A 22,045-nucleotide genomic window follows, 5' to 3' on the forward strand; every position below is an offset into this window, starting at 1 on the left:
ACCGTTTGAAGTTTGGTCAATTTTAGGTTATGCTGAGTATGTTGGGCGTACAGAAGGGCGTACACTGGGCGTACTGAGGCACCCTGAGTACGTTGGGTGTATGCAATCAGTGCTCAAACCCTATTTTCGTGGTTTGGGCCCTATTTAAGCTCCTTAACTCCCCTAAACCCACTCCATTCTCAGCCTCCACCCCTTTAACACCCCTTCCATGAAACCATAATCCTAGTTGAGCCTTTTGTGCTAAAAGAAGGTGTTTTGAGTGCTTTGGAGTATGCATGGTGAACCTTGGAGAAGAAGGAACTTCTTGGAGAAGTGTTGGTTGCATTGAGCTTGTAGATCTGGACTTTGTTCACCTTGATCTATCTTCTAGAGGTATAAAGTTTGAATCTTGATGATGCATTTGTTAGATCTAACTAGTTTTGGATGTTATGAGCTTTTGGTCATTTTAGTGCACAAAGTTTAGATCTTGAAATTTTTTGACCTTGTTATGGATAAAGTTGGAAACTTTGTCCATCTAAACATCATTGTGATTCAGATCTGAAAGTTGGAGACTTGTACTTAATGGATTAAGTTGAAAAAGATGAACTTTTGGGTCCCTTTGAGACTTAAAGACTAGATCTTATTTGTTGGGACCATTCTAATGGATAAAGTTGGAAACTTTATCCATTATAAAACTATTATGAACTATAAAAATGTGATATTGGCCCTTCTATCCCTTTTATGCAAGAGTTGTGATGTCTTCTTGGGTTAAGAACTTATGGTTTTGGACATTAAGCACTTTATAGCTATGCAAAGTCATAAAGTTGGAAACTTTATGACTTAGGACATCATTTTGGGCTTGGATCTGAGTTTTGGATGTAAGAACTTAATGAAATAAGCTCTTAATAGATTTTTGGGACCGTGATGTGTATGCTGGGCATACCTGGTGGTATGTTGCACGCACGCGGTCAGCGCCACGCTTTTGGTCAACATCAGAGTACATTGGGCGTACTCTATTGGTACGCAGGGTGTACTCCGCTAGGAAGAGATATTGACTTTTGGACCTTGACCATTTGACTTTGAATTTGACTTTGACAAAGTTTGACCAAGTTGGACCTTGAGGGTATTTTGGGGAGTTTGATTGTGTTTGGTCTTTTGGTTGGACTAGGTGTTGGTTTGAGAGTTGGGATTCGGAGTCGGGACCTCATCAACTTTTTTCTGGTTTGCGAGGTGAGTTTTCCTCATTTTACTTTTGGGTCGAAGGCACCAAGCCCAACCCATTGGATTGTTTTACTGGTTTATCACATGTTTGTATGCTGTAGCGATCTGTTAGATCTGTATCCTCGTATGTAGGATGGTGCTATACTGTGGTGATCTGTTATATTTGTATCCTGGTATGTAGGATGGTGCTATGCTTAATGATCTGTTAGATCTGCCTGTTATCTATTCTGGCTATATCTTTACCGGTTGCATATGTTGATGTAGTGTGGTTTGGTTGAGACTATATTGCTTTGTGCTGCCAGTCAAGAAACCCGATAATGTTTATATCAATATGTTATATGTATGCTTATATGTTATGTATATGTCGACATGGTTTTTGTGTGGTTGGGTTGAGGCGAACTAGTGTAGAATGAAGGCCAAGAAACCCAGGGCGGTCCGGATAGACTGAAGGCTCGTGAGGCGGACCAGTCAGGCCAAAGGCTCGGAGAACGGTCCAGATATGCTAAAGGCTTGGTGAGGCAGTCCAGTCATGCTGAAGGTTCTGTGAGCGGTCCAAATAGTTTGTAGGCCTGCGAGGCGGTCCAGTCAGGCTGAAGGCTCTATATGCATGTTGTTGTTTGCTAGCTTATCTATTTGTGTGGTCGTATTTTGGGGGAACTCACTAAGCTTTGTGCTTACAATTTGGTTTATGGTTTTAGGTACCTTAGTGAACAGTGGCAGGGCGAAGGGTGACCGTACACATCCTTAGTTTTACAATTGATTGGATCTTGGGTGACTCGTATTTTAAATAATATTTTGGAAATAATAGTTTGTAAACACTTTTATTATTAATTGGGTCGCTTTTGAAAGGTTTAAATTTGTTGAAAATTTTGGGTTGTTACAAGTTGGTATCAGAGATTTGGTTTAAGTGAATTGGGGGAACACTCGTGTGAATCTAGTCTCAAACTAAGGAAATAAAAAAGGTTTTAAAAAAATGATTTTCAAAATTGTTTTCAAAATAATCAAGAAAGGATGCGATGTGTACGATCAGCCGGAGCCAGTAAGTAGTCCCCAAATTACCACATTGTTATTTGATGTTGTGATATGTTAGAACAACATGCTAGTGATAGGCTAAGGATCTTCAGGACTTGGATGATAAAATTGTCTGATTATATGATGCCTGTTAGCCTAAGTTTCTTTCTTATATGAAATTGACATCATTACTGTGGTCACTTAGTGTGTGCATCATAGTTGCACATAACAAAGATTCTATAGCTTGAGAATTTTTGATTTAGCTTTACTTCCTATTATTGTCTGATTAAGGGCTTAGAGTAGAGTCAAGTATTCGACTGTCTATGGGATCCAACGTTATGTATGATTAGCATGCACGAGTGGCTACAGGGTTGGTGGAAGTTTCATGAGCGGGTGGAGTTCATAGCGGACGGACATGAGGAATGATTAGCCACTCTCGAGAGTGGGAGGACAGGACGAAGGTGTATCCGAGATGTTGGGAGATAGATATAGAGAATTTCATATGAGAATCTATCTGATTTTATTGTGTCTTAGTGCCAGTCGACTCTTTTGCTCGAATGTTGCTTGCTTTGTGCTTTGTGAGACCCATATTGATGTGAGTTAACCATCAAATGAATACATTAAATTACGTGCTATGAAGGTTAAATAATATTAGAATGAAGGACTTGAACCTATTGCGCACCTCTTGTCCGAGTCCAACCGTTGTAGGGTTGACTCCTTTAGTCGAAGATTATTTAAGCTTTGTTGCATGTAATTTTATTCATGAAGTGGTTAACCGAAATTAATAGGGGTTCTTCAGCAGCTGATGGCAGGGGAGGTGGGGGAATCCTAGGGGAGCCTAGGAGGTATCTTAGAATGGGTTTTCACTGTTGATCAGGCATCTAAAGTATTATTATCAGTAGGTCTTAGAGGACCCGGGATGATTCTTGAGGAAAGTATGGATAGGTGTGGAAGGTAGTATTACTAGAAGCACAAGATCCATACTCGAATCAAGCAGAGTTTCGGGGATCCTAAGGGTTGGTCGGGGAAGATGGCATAGTTTTATACCATGATTTGTGGCATCAGTTTTGTATCTGTCGATCTTGTGGTAGGGTTGCGCAGACAAGAAGATGGGTCTTGAAATTGTTTTGGGCCCCAGTGGCGATATCAGGTTGGGTTGAATGGCGCAAACCTGGATAAGTTTATTGGTCCCGAGGGTGTTGCTCGAGGTCGTGCATTGAGTCGAGGGACTCAAGAAGGAAACAATTGTGATGATCGGCTGGGTGATTACAGCTGGAAGTTGAGTGGTTGATGATGGGTTTTAGGTAAAACAAATAAACTAGAAAAAACAATTCCTAAGTTCACATGCAACCTACTTTGGATCTTTGTTTTAACTATTGAACATATAACTTTGAATTGCAAAACAAGAACCCTAAGGAGAGAGGCTATTTTCGAAATTAACCAATTAGGGTTATAGAGTTACATACCCTTCAATTGTTATAGCAAACAATTGATATTCCTTTTGATCTTGATCTTCTTGGAAGCTTAGCACCACAAATGTAATGCCTCTAATGGAGTCACACCCAAAAACTAGCAAGAAGGAAACTTGAAGGAGAGAGGTTAGGGTATGAAAAAATCGGCCCTAGGGTTTCTTCAAAGAAGGAGTGACCATTTTTGAGAGCCAGGAGGCTCCTTATATAGCTGAGGGATCTAGGGTTTAGGGAAAACCCTAATGTTCCTCTGCTTGGGGCCTAAGCTTATCCAAAGGCCTTATCTAATCCCCTTGGACGAAATCATTAGGGTTTCCCCTATAGATTTCGTCCACCCCCTTCCAAGGAGGTTCTGGAACCTTCCACTCAACTATTAGATAATTGCAAACTAGTCCCTGCACTTTATAATTAATACATTTAACCCCAAAATTAATTCTAATTAATTTCTGGCTAACTATTAATTATACATTATGATTTCTAATTAATATATTAATCTTTTAACATATTAATAAATCATTTATGTTAATTTATTAATCTTATAATAAATCAATATCTCTCCTTTCATAAATTCCTTGTCCGGTTGCTAGATTTGAGGGCAACCCAAAATGACTGTGCTGCTATCAATTCAAGTACATACCAATTATAGTTATGGGCTTAGACACCTAATCCAACAGTTGATTGATGGTTTGGAATGCCGCCATATGTGGCAGGGGTGATGCCCTTTCAGTTCTCCAAGTTCGGAGAAGGAGTGAGCAGGCTTGTGACTTTCAGAGTTAGTATGTAAACCCAACATGGGGTTTGTGGGTCGTGGTGTTTGGCGACAGTATGTCAGCACAGGAGTGCGCGCGTGGATTGAAGTGTTATGGATGCTTTGTAATGTGATCAAGGGACCGCGTTCTTGGGATATAGGCAGGTCAGGTACTAGATTGGTGGTTGGGATTGTAGGCTAGGAGGACATGTTTTGGATCGTAAGTCGGTGTTGGCTTATGCTCTTACAAAGAATCCTTAATGTTAAAGTGGCCATGATTGGGGAAATTTCAGAGATCTTCAGCTGAAATTCAGGAATTCTCTTGGGATTTGTTTGATCCTTATCTGGAAGATTATCCTTCATGTGTTATTCATTCCAAGATCAGGGATGATTGTACCTGGTTAAGCCGATTTGAGTTATGGTTTGGTTTCAACACTAGTAGGTGGTAGTTCGAACCCTAAGTGGGGGAGAACTGGGTATTCTGCTTGGAGGATCATCAATCTGTTTAGGTTCGTAGTATTGAGAGAATGGTTAATATGGATATGCGGTGCGAGTATGTGGGATCTCAGTTCAGGATTTGGTGAAGGCAGGGGTATATAGTAGGTAACGATCGGATGTATATGTTCAAGAGACACATGAGTTGTCCCTCAGCAGGAAGTGGTTGGTCAAAGAGCACGTTGCAGCTATTGGTTTCTTGTGGGGGTGCCAAAGAATGGATGAGGAGCCACTGGGACCACTCAGGTTGAGTATTGGTTGCGGAGGGAATTTGTCAGCTCGTTGCATGGATTTCTAATTATAGTCTAGCTTGTTCAGAGGTCGATTAGGGGATCAGTTTCCTAGTTGGTTATGTTCAGCTCCGCGCGGGTTTTGGTTCACTAGGCCTAATGTCAATGCGTTTTCAATCATTGATGGTTTCATTCGTCAATCAGGGAGATTCTCCGATAGTTACAACTAAATTTCAATGGATGTGTCAACCTATCATCAAGTTCAATATGTTCTATATTCCTTTGGTTTCTGGGTATGTTTACAATCAATGAAAGTGATGTGGAATTTTGGTTCAAAGCTGGATATGGTTTTGGTAGCATTCAAGATCACCTTGGAAGACTTCATGAGCTGGTTACACATTGGTGGAATCTGTTTAGTCTCAACCATGGTATGGGGTCTTGTTCCGATCATTCATGGGGATATCTTCTGTTAGTGATTGAGGTTTGTCGTTCGAAAGAACTCTATAATTTCTCTCCTTTTTTTGGATGATGTTATGGGTTCTCTATCGATGTGCATTGGGGTAATTCATTATATGTATTGCCAAGAGGGGTGTATGCGACTGGACAATATAGCATTGGAGCACTTGGTTCGAATTATATGCATGGTTCTTTTGGGTTATGGCCTTTGAATTGGATCAAGAATACGACCGTTTATCCTATTAGCGGGTCGTGTGCGACCATGATTTCGTCGTATTTTGCATTAATAGCAGCGTGTTATGTGAAAGGAATTGTGTGTGGTAAGACCATGGGCGGTGACCATGGCGGGATAGACGTGTCGTAAGACTGCTGGGTGGCCATAGCATTCACTAGATTGTCGGATAGTATGGAAGTGTTTTTAAGTCTGCGATGGGATCGTAGCATTCACCAAATTAAGGTAGACCATTGTTGGGTTTGTCCTGAGTATAAAGTAGGATCAGCTCGTGCCTTTGGAAAGGGGGCAGTGGGGTCTGAGAGCATATCTCTGTTATGGGAATAGAACCATTGGGGTCCGAGACGGGTTGGGCCTGTGTAGCTCTCACTGGGTGGGACCCGTGGGCAAGGCCCGTATGATTATAGCAATGCATGTGAGACCTGATAGAGACCGGTTAGGTCAAGGAATTGGATTATGGTCTTAGTAGGATGATTATGTGGTTAGGGAGTGGCATAGAGTGGTGCATAGGCTAGAATAGCCTTATCTGTTGGACTTTTAGGAATCTGGTGGCTGGACCACGTGCGAGACTGGCAGTCTCAGTGGCGGTTTGGGGATTTTATATCCCTGTTTAGGGAATGGTTTCCGTGAATCAGAAGAGTTCGGGTGAAATGTAAGTGTAAATCCTTGGATCTCAGGTTATGGGTTATGTACCGAGTTGGCTGTTGGTTGAGATTCGCATCGGGGATCATTAGTGCATAAGTGCAAAATCTATATTTCAGCAAGTTATGGATTTAGGAATTTGTATGTCGGGTTATCAGTTGGAAGGTTCAGGTTCAAAAGGAGGTTTTATTTCTAATGGTAGGAGGAGACCCTTGTGATTGTGTTTCAGAATGGTTCTACCTGTGCGGAGGTCAGGCAAGTTATGGGGCTTCAGAATTATAGAAGTAGCATTTTGGATCGAGAATTATGGGTTCAGTGATTTGTTTAGCACTAGAACGTTTTGTTCGGAATGTTGGTTCTCAGGAGGGTGGTAAGGAGTGATTTCGAGGACGAAATCTAATTTAAGTGGCGGAGAGTTGTAACGCTCTGTTCCTAATCGTTTCCTATGTGGGGGTGGTGACCCGAAGACTGAGTATCATCAGGCTTAGGGCCTTTAAGGGAAAGAGATTTAGACCCATTTGGGTGTGGGTAATGTAATTTGGATGATTCGGGAGTTCGGTTTGTGTTTTGGTGCCAATAGGTATTTCGGTTAAGTGTCAGTTCAGGCTTTTATGAATTTTGGATTTTTGTTCGGAAAGTTTTAAGGAAAGGATGGGTTGATAGAAGTGTAGAGCTTCTCATTACCTTTCGTGGATATAAATAACGTCAAAATCGGAGTTAAAACGAAGAAGTTATGCCCGTTTCAAGTTTGGTCAGTTTTGGGTTATGCTGAGTACAATGGGCGTACAGAGGGGCGTACCATGGGCCAACTGAGGCACCCTGAGTATCCTGGACGTACCCGAAGTACGCTGGGCGTACGCAATCAGTGTCCAAACCCTATTTTCGTGGTTTGAGCCTTATTTAAGCTCATTAACTCCCCCAAACCCACTCCATTCTCAACCTCCACCCCTCCAACACCCCTTCTATGAAACCCTAACCCTAGTTGAGCCTTTTGGGCTGAAAGAAGGTATTTTGAGTGCTTTGGAGTATGCATGGTGCACCTTGGAGAAGAAGGAACTTCTTGGAGAAGTGTTGGTCGCATTGGAGCTTGTAGATTTGTACTTTGTTCACCTTGATCTATCTTCTAGAGGTATAAAGTTTGAATCTTGATGATGCATTTGTTAGATCTAACTAGTTTTGGATGTTATGAGCTTTTGGTCATTTCAGTGCATAAAGTTTAGATCTTGAAAGTTTGTGACCTTGTTATGGATAAAGTTGGAAACGTTATCCATCTAAACATCATTTTGATTCAGATCTGAAAGTTGGAGACTTGTACTTATTGGGTTAAGTTGAAAAAGATGAACTTTTAGGTCCCTTTGTGACTTAAAGACTAGATCTTGTTTATTGGGGCCATTCTAACGGATAAAGTTGGAAACTTTATCCATTATAAAGCTATTATGAACTATAAAAATGTGATCTTGGCCCTTCTATCCCCTTCATGCAAGAGTTATGATGTCTTCTTGGGTTAAGAACTTATGGTTTTGGACATTAATCACTTTATAGCCATGCAAAGTAATAAAGTTGGAAACTTTATGACTTAGGACATCATTTGGAGCTTGGATCTGAGTTTTGGATGTAAGAACTTAATGGAATAAGCTCTTAATGGACTTTTGGGACTAGGATGTGTATGCTGGGCGTACCTGGTGGCATGTTGCCTGCACGCGGTCAGCGCCACGCTTCTTGTCAACATCAGAGTACGCTGGGCGTACTCTCTTGGTATGCAGGGTGTACTCCGCTAGGAAGAGATATTTACGTTTGGACCTTGACCATTTTACTTTGACTTTGACTTTGACTTTGACCTAGTTGGACCTTGAGGGTATTTTGGGGATCTTGATTGTGTTTGGTCTTTTGGTTGGAGTAGGTGTTGGTTTGAGAGATAGGATTCGGAGTTGGGAACTCATCAACTTTTGTCTGGTTTGCGAGGTAAGATTTCCTCACTGTACTTTTGGGTCGAAGGCACCAAGACCGGCCCATTGGATTGTTATCCTGGTTTATCACATGTTGGTATGCTGTAGCGATCTGTTAGATCTATATCCTGGTATCTAGGTTGGAGCTATGCTGTAGTGATCTATTAGATCTGTATCATGGTATGTAAGATGGTGCTATGCTTAGTGATCTGTTAGATTTGCTTGTTATTTGTTATGGCTATATGTTTACCGGTTGCATATGTTGACGTGGTGTGGTTGGGTTGAGACTGTACTGCTTTGTGCGGCCAGTCAAGAAACCCGGTAATGTTTATATCAATATGTTATATGTATGCTTATCTGTTATGTATATGTCGACATGGTTTATGTGTGGTTGGGTTCAGGCGGACCAATGTAGACTGAAGGCCAAGAGACCCAGGGCAGTCCAGATAGACTGAAGGCCTGCGAGGCGGTCCAGTCAGTCCGAAGGCCTAGCGATCCGTCCGGATAGGGTGCAGGCCCTGCGAGGCGGTCCAGTAATGTGACATCCCCAAATTCACACCCAGAAAAGACCGATTTGTTTATGCTTTATTTGAAAATAAGAGTATACCTTTAAAGAAAAGTGTTGCGGAATTTGTTCCCAGAAAACATTATAAATATATTATCAAAGCATTTCCGAAGAAATGTATTTTATTGGTTTTAAAACTTTGGGATGTTATCGTCAATACAAAAACATAAGCATAAACAGACCTTACATTTATTTACACTAATGATCTACATCTCCTTTAAATCTCTCAGTGTAAAGTAGCTTCGTATCGATATCTGTGATACAAATAGACTGAGTGGGTCAGGTTGGGAAACCTGGTGAGTTCATAGGGTTTTCAACCCACAATAATATAATTATTATGTTTAATCATCAAACAATCAACCCAATTACCCATCCCAATTATCTTCTTTATTCCTTAAGGATCTACCCTAAGAATCATCTATCATTCACTTTTTCATTTATTAGGATTCTTCTAAGGAATAGGTACGAAATCCATCGTTGCCTATGGCACAGCTGCCAGTGTTATCTATTAGGCACAACTGCCAATATTATCATTTAGGCACAGCTACCAGGATTATGATATTCTCTACTAGGCACAGCTGCCAATATTATCCTTTAGGCGCAGCTGCCAAGATTATGTTGTATCTATTAGGCACAACTGCCAATATTATCCATTAGGCGCAGCTGCCAAGATATTTAGATTACAACTGGTGAACACGTAAATCAAAAAAACCTAAGGGTTATGGCACAGCTGCCAATATTCATCTATATCATCTTTCATCCCTCATTATTTATCTACCCATGTTCTACCCAACATATTCGTAGATATAAAATACATATACAGTTTAAATCATTTAAAACATGTATAAAACGTTCATCCAACATAGATATCGGGAACACAAATAATATGCACACATAACACGTAATTTATATTAAATACTTCATATCTATGTGTAAGATGAAAGTAACTATGCACTCACCTTAATAGCATGATTGGATAGAATCTAACTAGAAACGGTCAACGGTTCGTCGTTGTCAGGCTCGGGAAGGGAAACGGCCTTCGGAAAATGAGAGAGAATGAAAGTAGAAGGTGTGGTAATGGCTGAGGTCGAACATGCTATTTATAGCCTGATTTTTGGTCTCTCACGTCGTGAGAATTCATTGCTCACGTCGTGAGCCATTTCCGTATCACTTCGTAGCTTTGCCATCTGCGTTCTAGGCTTGAATAATGTCTGTTTGACTCCTCACGTCGTGAGAAATCATGCTCACGTCGTGAGAAATCATGCTCACGTCGTGAGCCTTAAACGTAGACTTGCTATCTGCATTCTAGCCTTGGAAAGTGGCATTTTGACTCCTTACGTCGTGAATTTCTATGCTCATGTCGTGAACTCAGTCAAATTAGGGTTTCTGACACGTATCATGCTCTCAGATAGTTGCATCTGCGGAAGGTCAATAATTTTGCATACGAGCTCTGTTTTTGACGTTCTTTATATCCACGCATAGGTGGAGACATACTCTACAACTTTCATTTAGACCCCTAAGGCTAAAAACTACTTTATCGTAAACTCACTTTTTACGATTCCTAGTGTCGTGCCGGTTTTGTCGCGAAACTTCGACAGGTCATAACTTCTTCGTTATAACTCGGATTTCGGCGTTCTTTATATGTATGGAAACCTTGTGACATATACTACAATTTAGTTAAGATTATTTATTCTAAATAATCATCTATAAAAAAAGTCATTTTTGATGCTTATCGTCTCTAAATTGAGTAGCCCGAATCTGCGGGCGTTACAAGTCATGCCGAAGGCTCGGGAGCGGTCCAGTTAGGCTGAAGGCCCTGTGAGGCGGTCCAATTAGGCTGAAGGCCCTGTGAGGCTGTCCAATTAGGCTGAAGGCTCATTTATGCTTGTTGTTGACTGTATGTTGTGGTGGTATTTTGGGGAAGACTCAATAAGCTTCAGACTTATAGTTTTTGGTTGTGTTTCAGGTACTTCAGATGATCGCGGAAAGGCGAAGGCTTGATCGTGCACCTCCTTGCATTTCATATTATGATTTCTGGGGAAAACATTGATGTGAAACCTATTTTGAAAACGATATGTAATAAATGATGGTTTTTGGAATAATGTAAAAGTTTTAAATTTTTTTGAAAATTTATGGATATTACATATGAACTCGGTTTTTGGGGGAGGAGAAAGGTGGATATGCGATGGATGAACGAGGGAATCAATTTTTCTTGATTAACGGTGTCTAGAAAAAAGAATAGGATTTAATTTGGAAATAATATGTAATGGGTATTTTGGTAATTTTTTTGTATTTATGGTTTTTAAATATATTTTTTGATATTAAATTGATTGATATTTCATTAAATTATAGGATTGGATATATATATATATATATATATATATATATATATATATATATATGTGTGTGTGTGTGTGTGTGTGTGTGTGTGTGTGAGTTTAATATATTAAGAATGATATTATGTAATTCTGAATTTTAAAAGGATATAGACGTAATACTTAATGTTTCCAAGGATATATGTAAAATTCCCCCCCCCCCCCCCAAAAAAAATGTAAAACCTATTGGAGATTAAATCGTATATATAATTAGTTTATTTAGTTCCTTATTATAGATGATTATTTACCTTGTACATCTCCTAGATTAATGTTGTATCTTGTATATATATTTTCCTCTATTGTTCAATAAAATTCAATTGGGAACAATTATCCCATTATCACATGGTATCAAACTAAACACTGATCCCTAAAAACAACCCTAACCCTCGCTGCTTTCTGCTTTCTGCCTTTCATCTTCTCTCTTCATCTCACAATGTTTTCTTCTGAATCTTCTTTTTCCCTAAACACTCTCATCTATATGCTCACCATTAAATTAAGATCATCAAATTACCTCCTATGGCGAAATCAAATTACCCCACTTCTCCTTCATCAAAAGTGGATATGTCATGTCGATGGTTCCTCTACTGTTTCGCCATCCACCACCCTTGTCGACGACAAAGAAGCCCCAAACCCAGCCCATGATGCTTGGGTGGAACTTGATAAGAAGGTTCTTCCCATCCTTCAATCCTCCTTATCTGAAGAATCCATGACAGAGGTATTGGGCCTCTCTTCACCTCGTGACGTATGGAAAGCGCTGGAGTCTGCTTACAGTCATGATTTACAGGAGCGATCACAGAACCTCAAGGATTCTTTGCGTCAACTTAAAAAGGGTAATTTATTTGTCTCTGAATATGCTAGGCAATTTAAATCCATTTGTGATAAACTTCAGGCAATTGGTAAAGTTGTTCCTGATGATGACAAAAGTCACTAGTTTTTGTGTGGCTTAGGACCGACTTTTGAAACCTTCTATACAGCTCATCGAGCTCTGCCCACCATACCCTCCTTTCGTGCTCTTGTTACTCAATCAGAGGGCCATGAATTATTTATGACATCTTTACATGAAACTACTCCCTCCACTATTGCTTTTACTGCTGCTTCTTCTCGTGGGAGAGGGAGGTCCAACTCTTCTGGGCGATCAAACTCTCGGGGAAATTCTTCCTCTCAGGGTCGTGGTAGACGACCACCTCACTGTTAATTATGCCGACATGATGGTCATTATGCCACTTATTGTACAGATTTGGGTGACAATGCTCAGAAATCTTCATACTCGGCTGCAAATCTAGCCCAAGCCTTTCATGCCGATTGCAACATCAACGATTCCACTCCTGATTGGTGTGTGGATTCTGGTGCGACAGCCCACATGGCTCCTTCCTCTGCTGGACTTGACTCGTCTACCCCTTACCATGGAAAAGACAAAGTGGTGTTTGGCAATGGTACTGTTCTTCCCATATCTCATATTGGCACCTTATCTATTAACCCACAACTGAAACTAAAGGAAATTCTCATTGTTCCTCATATAAAAAAGAAACTCCTTTCTGTAATCAAATTAACTAATGACAACTTGGTTGATATATTATTTTCTCGGTCTTCCTTTGCTATTCAGGATGCAATCAACAAACGGATTCTAGCAACAGGAACACATAAGGATGGTCTTTATATTATGAGTCCGGGTTCTCAAGCTTTTGCAGCATCAGTGGTTTCTTCTACTAGAGTTTCTTTTGATTTATGGCATAAAAGACTTGGGCATGTTGCCCATGATATTATTTTTCTTCTTAATAAGCGTGGTTGTTTGCGTGACTTAAATGACTTGCCTTCGGAGCGTCCTACATTACTGTGTGATAATTTAAGTGCCATCTTCTTAAGTCAAAATCCGGTCGCACACAAGAGAGCTAAACATATCGACATCAATCATCATTTTATTCGAGAGCTTGTCCTGTCTGGAAAACTGCACACCAAGTTTGTTCCTACCAAGCTTCAAGTGGCTGACATTTTTACAAAACCTTTACCCAAACCACTTTTTGAGCTGTTTCGTAATCAACTACGCGTTCGTCCGCCACCAGTTCGCTTGAGGGGGGGTGTATTGGAGATTAAATTGTATATATAATTAGTTTATTTAGTTCCTTATTATAGATGATTATTTACCTAGCATATCTCCTAGATTAATGTTGTATCTTGTATATATATTTTCCTCTATTGTTCAATAAAATTCAATTGGGAACAATTATCCCATTATCACAAAACCAACTAGGACCTGGAAAGATATAAAGTACCTACACACAAAAAAGGATAAAGAAAAAAAAACTAAACAAGGGACAAAGCAATCTTAAGTATATGAGCTAAGACGAAACACACCACCAAGTTAGTAAAAAAGGCTTTGACATGAGTAATTCCAACAAGGATAATTTCATCCAACTAGGACCAACAGGAGCAAAACCTCTTTCTATTCCCCACCTTTTATTACTTTATTTTCAACAACCATAATAATCTGTATGTGAAGGGCAATTCATTCAAACCAAAACCAATAACCAGTAGGAGCATTTTTTTTTTGCAACGACTAGCAACAAACACTGAAATCTTCCCTAATTTTAACAACCTAGTTTAGGAGCTTCTCCAAATATAACAGTAAAGTTTAGTGACATTTTTATTATCTTCTAATAAGAACTCTCCTTAAGCACCAAAGAAATGCATTAATTGGTTAAAGTAGACCTTCTATATGCATTCTGATATGTATAAATAAGACATTCCATATGCTTTTGATCTCACCACACAAAGCTACTGATCTAAACCTACTGGTGTGATCTAAAATATATAAGTACTAAAAACTTACAATATTAATGAAAAAACAAGTAATGAAATAACATATATCAAAGAACACACATAATAAAAAAACAAAACAAAATAATTAGGATACATGAAAAAACAAGAAACAAAGATGAAAGAGTGAGATATAGTAGGATCAAGAGCTAAAAGAGTTAGATACATGATCCCAATTCGGAAATCAAAATCAAATATCTTGGTCACACTATGTAAAAATTCGAATAAGATGTTGGATTAGCAAACCATTAAAAAATGTTGGATTATCAACACTTCATATAGTAAGTTATTTAGAAATCATAACAGTCATAAATCAAACATCGAGAAAGAACTTCAAAATCGAAATGAGAAATCAAAACCTATAAACCCTTTAATATTATTATCCAGATATTGGCTAGGGCTGGGTTGAAAATCGAAACTCATAAATCGCTTAATCTGATTATCAGAAATCAATATTCAACGTTACATTGATTATCATAAATATCATTTCAGAGAATTAGATTTTAGAAATCTAACCACGATTGATTTGAGAAGCCGCTTTTTGAAGGGGAGATCTGGGTCACTTTGAAAATCGGAGGAGATTCTTAAGAATCCAAAATGGGAACAAGGAGACATACAAAATAACTGGGAACGAGGAGACACATAAAAAAATGTACGTAAAATATAAATTTCCGATTACAAGGTTCGAACATGCGCCTTTCTATAAAAAAGCAAAATCATCAGCGACTGATCCATCACATCGCCTCATAAATTTATTTATAATGTTCATATTTATATTTATATTATCTAAAACTATATATATTATTCGTAACTCGTATGTGCCTCGAAATTTGGCGAGGCCTAGGGCGGTCGCCTAGCCTGCCTTGCCCCAGGGCTGACCCTGATCATAGATAAAGTTGGAATAAATCTAAGTTAAAAAAACAAAACAAAGATATATGTGTTTTTAGGCTAGAATATGCCTGGAGAGCTTTGAAGACTCTGGTCCACATCTGCTGTTGGGTCAAAATTATGGTTTATACTTCGCTTTTCTAGGCAATTATATTTTTCTGTAATGTTTTATGAGTTTACGGTTGTGTTTACGGCCGTGAACCTGTTCATGGCCCATGTCTCATATATATAGGGTGAGGAGTGCATATGAGTGTACGGATTAGGAGCTTAAGTGTGTGAAATCCAAGGTGTTGCAGAGAGAAAAAGTTAGAGAGAAGAGATGAGCTTTTAGTGTGTGTTAGTGTGTGTGAATCTTGTATCTGGAGCTTTATTCTAATCAAATCATACAAGATTCATCATATTCTTCTTCTCCTTCTCTTCTATTTTGATCTGGAATCATCCGTTTGATTGGGATTCCGCACCATCAAACGGATCTGATTGATACACAAGCAGATTGGGGACTTACAAGTGGTATCAGAGCTTGGATTGTATCAGTCAATTTTGTCAGATCTGGAGCTTATTTGATTTTATTTTTAGAAGATTTCTGCATTTTTGGATAGATCTCTGAAAATTAGGGGGGGTTTGTTCTTCATGTTTTTCATAAAAACGAGTTTTTGATCGAGTTTTGGAGCAAATATGGTGAAAAACGTCCTTTTTTTCGCGATCTGAAGCAGTGTTTACGGTCGTCGGAGTTTACAGCCGGAGTTTACGGTCGCCGGAGTTTACGGCGGCGGTTGCGGCTCGGACGTTTGCGGCTCGGCGGTTTACGGCTCGGAACGTGTGCAGCTCAGCTTGGACGGCTTGGTGGATTGCGGCTCGGTGGACGGCTAAGGAATTCGGCTCAGCAACTTCAAGCTCTTCCTGCACGCGTCTTATTAAAAAAAAGGGAAGCGAAATTGAGGGTGTCGGGGATCAAACCCGGGTCCCTTGATTCATCAGCCACACGCCTTAACCAACTCATCTAGTTTGCTAGATGATAAATCCTTTCGCTTCTTAATTCAAATATCATATCTGCACTTCTTCATTTTCGCAAATTTGTCACTTTTAGCCCAAAATTCAAATTTCTTTTATTTTTAAATTCTATTTTCTTCCAAAAAAAATTTAGCTTTTATTTTTTAAATTTCTAAATTGATTTTTTCCTTAAATTTTGTCTTTGACTTTCAAGTTTGACCTTTGACTTTAAACTTTGACTTTCTCGTTTAACATTCAAAATTTCAAATTGAGCTTTTCAGTTTGACTTTTTAAGTTTGACTTTTTAAATTTGGCTTTTAAGGTTGACTTTTGAGTTTTTAGTCAAATGCCATATTTAAAAAAAAACAATGAGTTCTTCAAACACCAAAGTCAATGAAATTTCTTGTTCTCAAACATGCATTGATAATGTTAAAAATCTTCTTGAGCATATAGAATTATTACGTAGAGAGAACGAGGACTTGAGATATGAAGGGTATCAACTTAGAAAAGGACAGAAACCCTTGAAGGCTGAATTAGAAGCAAAAACCAAAGACTTTAGAAAACTTCAGGAAAAGTATAACACTAAGAGTGCGCATTATAGATATGTGACTGAACAACTTGATGGGGTAACTACTGAGCTTGACACATTGAAAAACAAATTTGAAAATGCAGATTTTACTTTTAGAAAATTTGATGTGTCAAGTGAAGTAGTTGCATCCATGATAGAAACTAATTTGAAATTCAAAGAGAATCAGCAAAAGGGTTTAGGATATGACAAAGTGTCTCCTCATAATCATAATTATCAGTTTAAGCCTTTGACAAAAGAGGAAATGGACAGAGAGCCAAATCTTAAATATAGATTTGTGTCAGGAGGTAGTATTAATGTTGAAAGTACTAATGTTTCTAATTCTTCTGCAGATCAACCACTAAGTCATTGCAAGCAAGCAGCTGAAGAGAGTGTGTCTGATAATGAAATTGTATCAAAGTCTGATGACTTAAATTTTTTTGATATATTTGATGATATCTTTGATAATTCTGACGTAGATACGCCAGAAAGTATTGAGCTGAACGATTCTAATGCTTCTACTTCTTGTGCAGGTAAAGTAACAGAATATGAGAACAAGGAGAAAACTGTTGAACAAACCAATGTCTCCTTGAACTCTGAATCTGTTGCTTCGAACTCAGTTGCTTCTGATCAACCTGCTGTTGAGAAGTACAGGCCACCAAATCAAGTGAAACAGCCGACTTGCTGCAACTGTGCTTGTGGGAACAATAAGAAACGAGGCATGGACACGCCACCTGGGGCAGGAAGAAACACTTTCCCAGTGATGAAGCAGACTTGCTTTTACTGTGGAACACCTGGACACATTGCCAGAAATTGTCCGAATCGCGCATACGTTCCTACTATGCACAAGTTTGGCAAAACGCGCCAAGAGGGAGATTTTTCAAAAGAAACCCCTCAAGGTCACGTTCAGACAATGGCGACTGGAACGCGTAAAAGGCGAAAAATCAAAATCACAAGGACAAGAAGGGAAAGTCGGCCAAGAAACCAAATCCAAGAGACGCTCCAATGAAGCCAAGACCGGTTAGGTCAAAGCCATCTCAACGGCCGACATCAAGCTCAAAAGCAAGTACCAAGGCACCCATCCGCTCGAAAAAGAAATGGGTTAAACCCAACTACAAATGGGTACCAAAGGTTCAATCTCCCAAATCATCTAATGCGTCTAATATTTCTTCATCTTCTGTTTGTGATAAACAGGATATGTCATGGGAGAGAGTTCCTTGCACGGATGACAAAGGTTAACCCAGTTTGAAAATGGACTAGGTTCCAAGACCAACTGTTCCCGCTCTGTGTCGGAACAGCTATGGAGGCATATCATCAGACTTCGGTTTGTTGATAGTGGCTGTTCCAGGCACATGATAAGGGACATCTCTCAACTGTACAACACTCAGAACATTGTTTGAGAGTATGTGTCCTTTGCGAGAAAGGGAAGAAAGGAGAGGATCACACATGGGTTTTGTGCTTAACGATGTGAAGAATTTTCGGATTTGTTCTGAGATTATGCGTGCTGTTCTCAGACCTTCTAGACGCAAATTCAATCGGTGACTTACGGTTTGCGCTTTCTTCTATATACTCCTGAGTTTATCTTAAACTGATTCGTTTTGAAGACAATCTTTTATTTTCTTATAGTTTTTCGTTAGTAGGTTGTTTTGGGAAGTGATATGAAGTATAGTGCTAAAGGGCAATTTATGATGCGTGTAATGCACTAAAGACGAATTGTCTAGACTCTGTATTCAATGTGCTGGTAGGCACAAAGGATTCAAAAGGACTAGACATTGATTGACCATGAAAGGAGTAGACAATATAGACTTAGATAGTTTCATTTGGACTGACCATATGACGCTCGGGTAGATTGAGCAATAAGATAAACATGGGAACCTGCGAGATACACTAAAAGTTAATTATCTAGAACTGTGGTTCAACATTTCCTTGATGTATGGACTCATGTCCTTAATTCCGGTATTGATAGGGCAACTGGGGGGTTCTGATAAAGTAGGTCTGTAGGAAATTATTTTCTTGCTTTCTATCTGTCAGTCATATGTTGCTTCCTCTTCGTGATTGGAAGAGATCCGACCTGGATTGCAACATATGCAACTCTATTTCTACGCACCTCCTTATCTATGAAATTCTTTCTATCTGTTAGACATATGTTGTCTCCTCTGCGTGATTGAAATGATCCGACCTGGAACACAGCATATGCAACATTCTACCTCTCAATCCTTCTATCCTAGTTAGCCATATGTTGTCCCCTCTGCGTGATTGAAAGAGATCCGACCTGGGACACAACATATGCACCTATTTCTAAATCTGACTTCCTTCTTAATGATTGTCTACTCACCTAAAGTAAGGGGTTCTTTGGAAGTTCTTGATTATCGGGGTATATCGGGAAGTGGGAAACATGTTCTAGTACATCTAAAATTGAACCATTTAATAGGTTGTCTGTAGATCGTGCTGCTTAATTTAAGTGGACAACAATATCCTTGGTCGTCGTCAGCTAAATGTCCATTTAGGAATATATATCACAATGACTTGTCACTTATAATATGTCCAAATTGTCAACTTCCTTTGTGTTTAAGTGGGTCACAATACCGGTGATTGACCAGATCTAGACATGCAGGCGTGTGCTGATAAACGATATTGGATTGCTTGACAACTTTGATCCCAAATATTTTTGTTTTTGTTAAATTTGTTCATAGTTTTCCTCTATGCACAAATTTAGGGGGAGAATTAAAAATATCAAAAATAAAAAAAAATCAGAAAATTCAAAAATCAAACAAAATCAGAAAATTAAAAATCCAAAAATAGTGTTGTTTCTGTTTTTATTTTTCCAGAAAATATGAAAAATCCAAAAATATTGTGTGCTAAGTTTTTTTTTCTTTTTTTTTTTTCAAATTTAGGGGGAGAATTAAAAATATCAAAAATCAAACAAAAATCAGAAATTTCAAAAATCAAACAAAATCAGAAAATTAAAAATCCAAAAATAGTGTTGTTTCTGTTTTTATTTTTCCAGAAAATATGAAAAATCCAAAAATATTGTGTGCTAAGTTTCCTTTTAGTTTTTTGTTTTGTCTTGAAAAGTGAATTCAGATGTAGATGAGACTCATGGAGACTAAATCGAAAATTTCTGAGCCAAGGCTTCATCCGTGAGCATCGAAGAATTCTCATTCGAAGGAGCAAGAAATGAAGATTATTATTTCAACATTCAATCCTTCAACCCCTGAAGCAAGGTGAAGCTGACTTGAAGATTATGTGTCAAGTTGCATTGAAGCCTCCTCAATCAATTTGCTGCTATCTTGTACCTCCTGAAGTGATCCAGAAGTTTCGTTCTCTATTCTCTCTGAAGATTCTCAAGCTGAATGCGCTATTCAAGAATCAGTACAAGAAGCATCCTCACCCAATGTGCATTCAATGTCAAATTCTGCAGAAAAGCCTAACTGCTCGAGATGAAGTCATTTATTGAAGATTCATATGTTCATCTTGAAGTCGTGAAGATATTGAAGATTAAAGCTGAAGCCAAACTCCAAATGAAGATTGACAAGAAAAGCCAGCTACCTTTTTAGGGGGAGTTTGTTGGGCCAATTAGAAAAGAAAGCTATAAACCAAGGGGGAGATTGTTGGGTCAAAATTATGGTTTATACTTTGCTTTTCTAGGCAATTGTATTTTTCTGTAATGTTTTATGAGTTTACGGTTGTGTTTACGGTCGTGAACCTGTTCACGGCCCATGTCTCATATATATAGGGTGAGGAGTGCATATGAGTGTACGGATTAGGAGCTTAAGTGTGTGAAATCCAAGGTGTTGTAGAGAGAAAAAGTTAGAGAGAAGAGAGGAGATTTTAGTGTGTGTTAGTGTGTGTGAATCTTGTATCTGGAGCTTTATTCTAATCAAATCATACAAGATTCATCATATTCTTCTTCTCCTTCTCTTCTATTTTGATCTGACATCATTCGTTTGATTGGGATTCCACACCATCAGACGGATCTGATTGATACACAAGCAGATTGGGGACTTACATATGCGCTAAGAAAAGGATGCACATACCTTTTTAGGCCTGCAATCTTAAAAAAAATGGTTTGCAAAGCCTCATTTTTACGTGTGGTCTGCGCACTACAAACAGAAGAGACTAAGAAGACCTACAAACAAAAAAAACACCTTAGTGTACTTCCAAGGGAACCGCGACGACCAAGTGCATGACGCGGCACAGAGGTAATAGAAAATTCATGACCGTTTTTCATGTCATGTCCGATGACGTGATTTTTTTGATCAAGTTTGACTTTTAGTCAATTGAGTTAGGTTTGGGTCTTACATGGGTAAAATGGTCTTTTACCTATAGATTAGCTTTATTTGGACCTAGACTTGATAAGGAAGTGTAGATGAAAGTTTTTACCTTAATTGTTAAATTAAGGTTATGTATTGTGTAGTGATTTGAGGAAGACTCGATGTAACTAGCTTGGTTTTGTGGATTTCATCCACTCGGATGTTTAGGTGAGTTCTCACAAACTTCCTTATTATATGGACGATGTGATTATGTTCTGTATGACCACGAACAATCTCTCAGAAGGAAGTGTGGTCGGGAGGATCAGGCAACTAGTGAGACATCCACCATTTTTCAGAACCAATTAAAACTTTCTCTTTACACTTTAAAAAATTATGAGTTGTTTTTGTTGCGAAAAATCTCAGTTTAATAAAACATTTTGAGATAACAAATATTGTTTCATAATATTAATATACCAAGGATGTCATAATTAATATCCAACATAGATTACAATGTAAATACTTAAAGGTCCTGATGAGTATTATACCCTCATATCTTATTTCACTCGACATCCTATTTAGTTTCCACCAGCCTTATTTACTCTACCTATGATACATATACATTGAGTGGACCAGGTTTGGGAAACCCTGGTGAGATACATACAATTTTCAAGACCATAACAATTTAATGATATTAAATCATATTAATAATCCTACAAAAATAAACATCCAAACAATGCAAATATATAAATCCAATGTAAATATCTCTAAGACACTTTACCCAGACATACTCGGTCCAACCAGTTCTCACAAATCCTAGTTCAACGATTATCTGGAAGAATCACCCAATCTGATAAATCGTTTGCATAACTTTTTTACTACATAGCTAGGGGAGTCCCTGGCCAGTGTAAGTCATTTAAAGGCAACTGATGTTCAGAGTATTTTATAAATATGATATCCAATTTTATATACGTATGTGGGTTATAAATCCACACTAACAACGTAATTCACAAGACAATCTAGAATAATCAAGTGTTGCTATCTTACTCTGGTCAGACATATCTACCGGTTGTCCGAATCAGACACACCATTTGTGGCTATCTAAAAAGAGGACTACTACGCACTCACTTGGTTATTCAACTTACTTTGAACTAAAACATCATTTTATA

At 38.6% G+C, this 22,045-nt stretch overlaps 1 pseudogene; it reads right to left on the reverse strand.

Moving 5' to 3' along the window:
* LOC145163516 (cyclin-T1-4-like) overlaps positions 1–11,796 on the reverse strand; it is a 44,761-nt pseudogene extending 32,965 nt beyond the window's left edge.
* Positions 11,797–22,045: the final 10,249 nt, after the last annotated feature.

Source organism: Lactuca virosa, chromosome 3 (genome assembly GCF_052849685.1).
Source record: "Lactuca virosa cultivar CGN04683 chromosome 3, Lactuca_virosa_CGN04683_v6, whole genome shotgun sequence".
Lineage (NCBI taxonomy): Eukaryota > Viridiplantae > Streptophyta > Magnoliopsida > Asterales > Asteraceae > Lactuca > Lactuca virosa.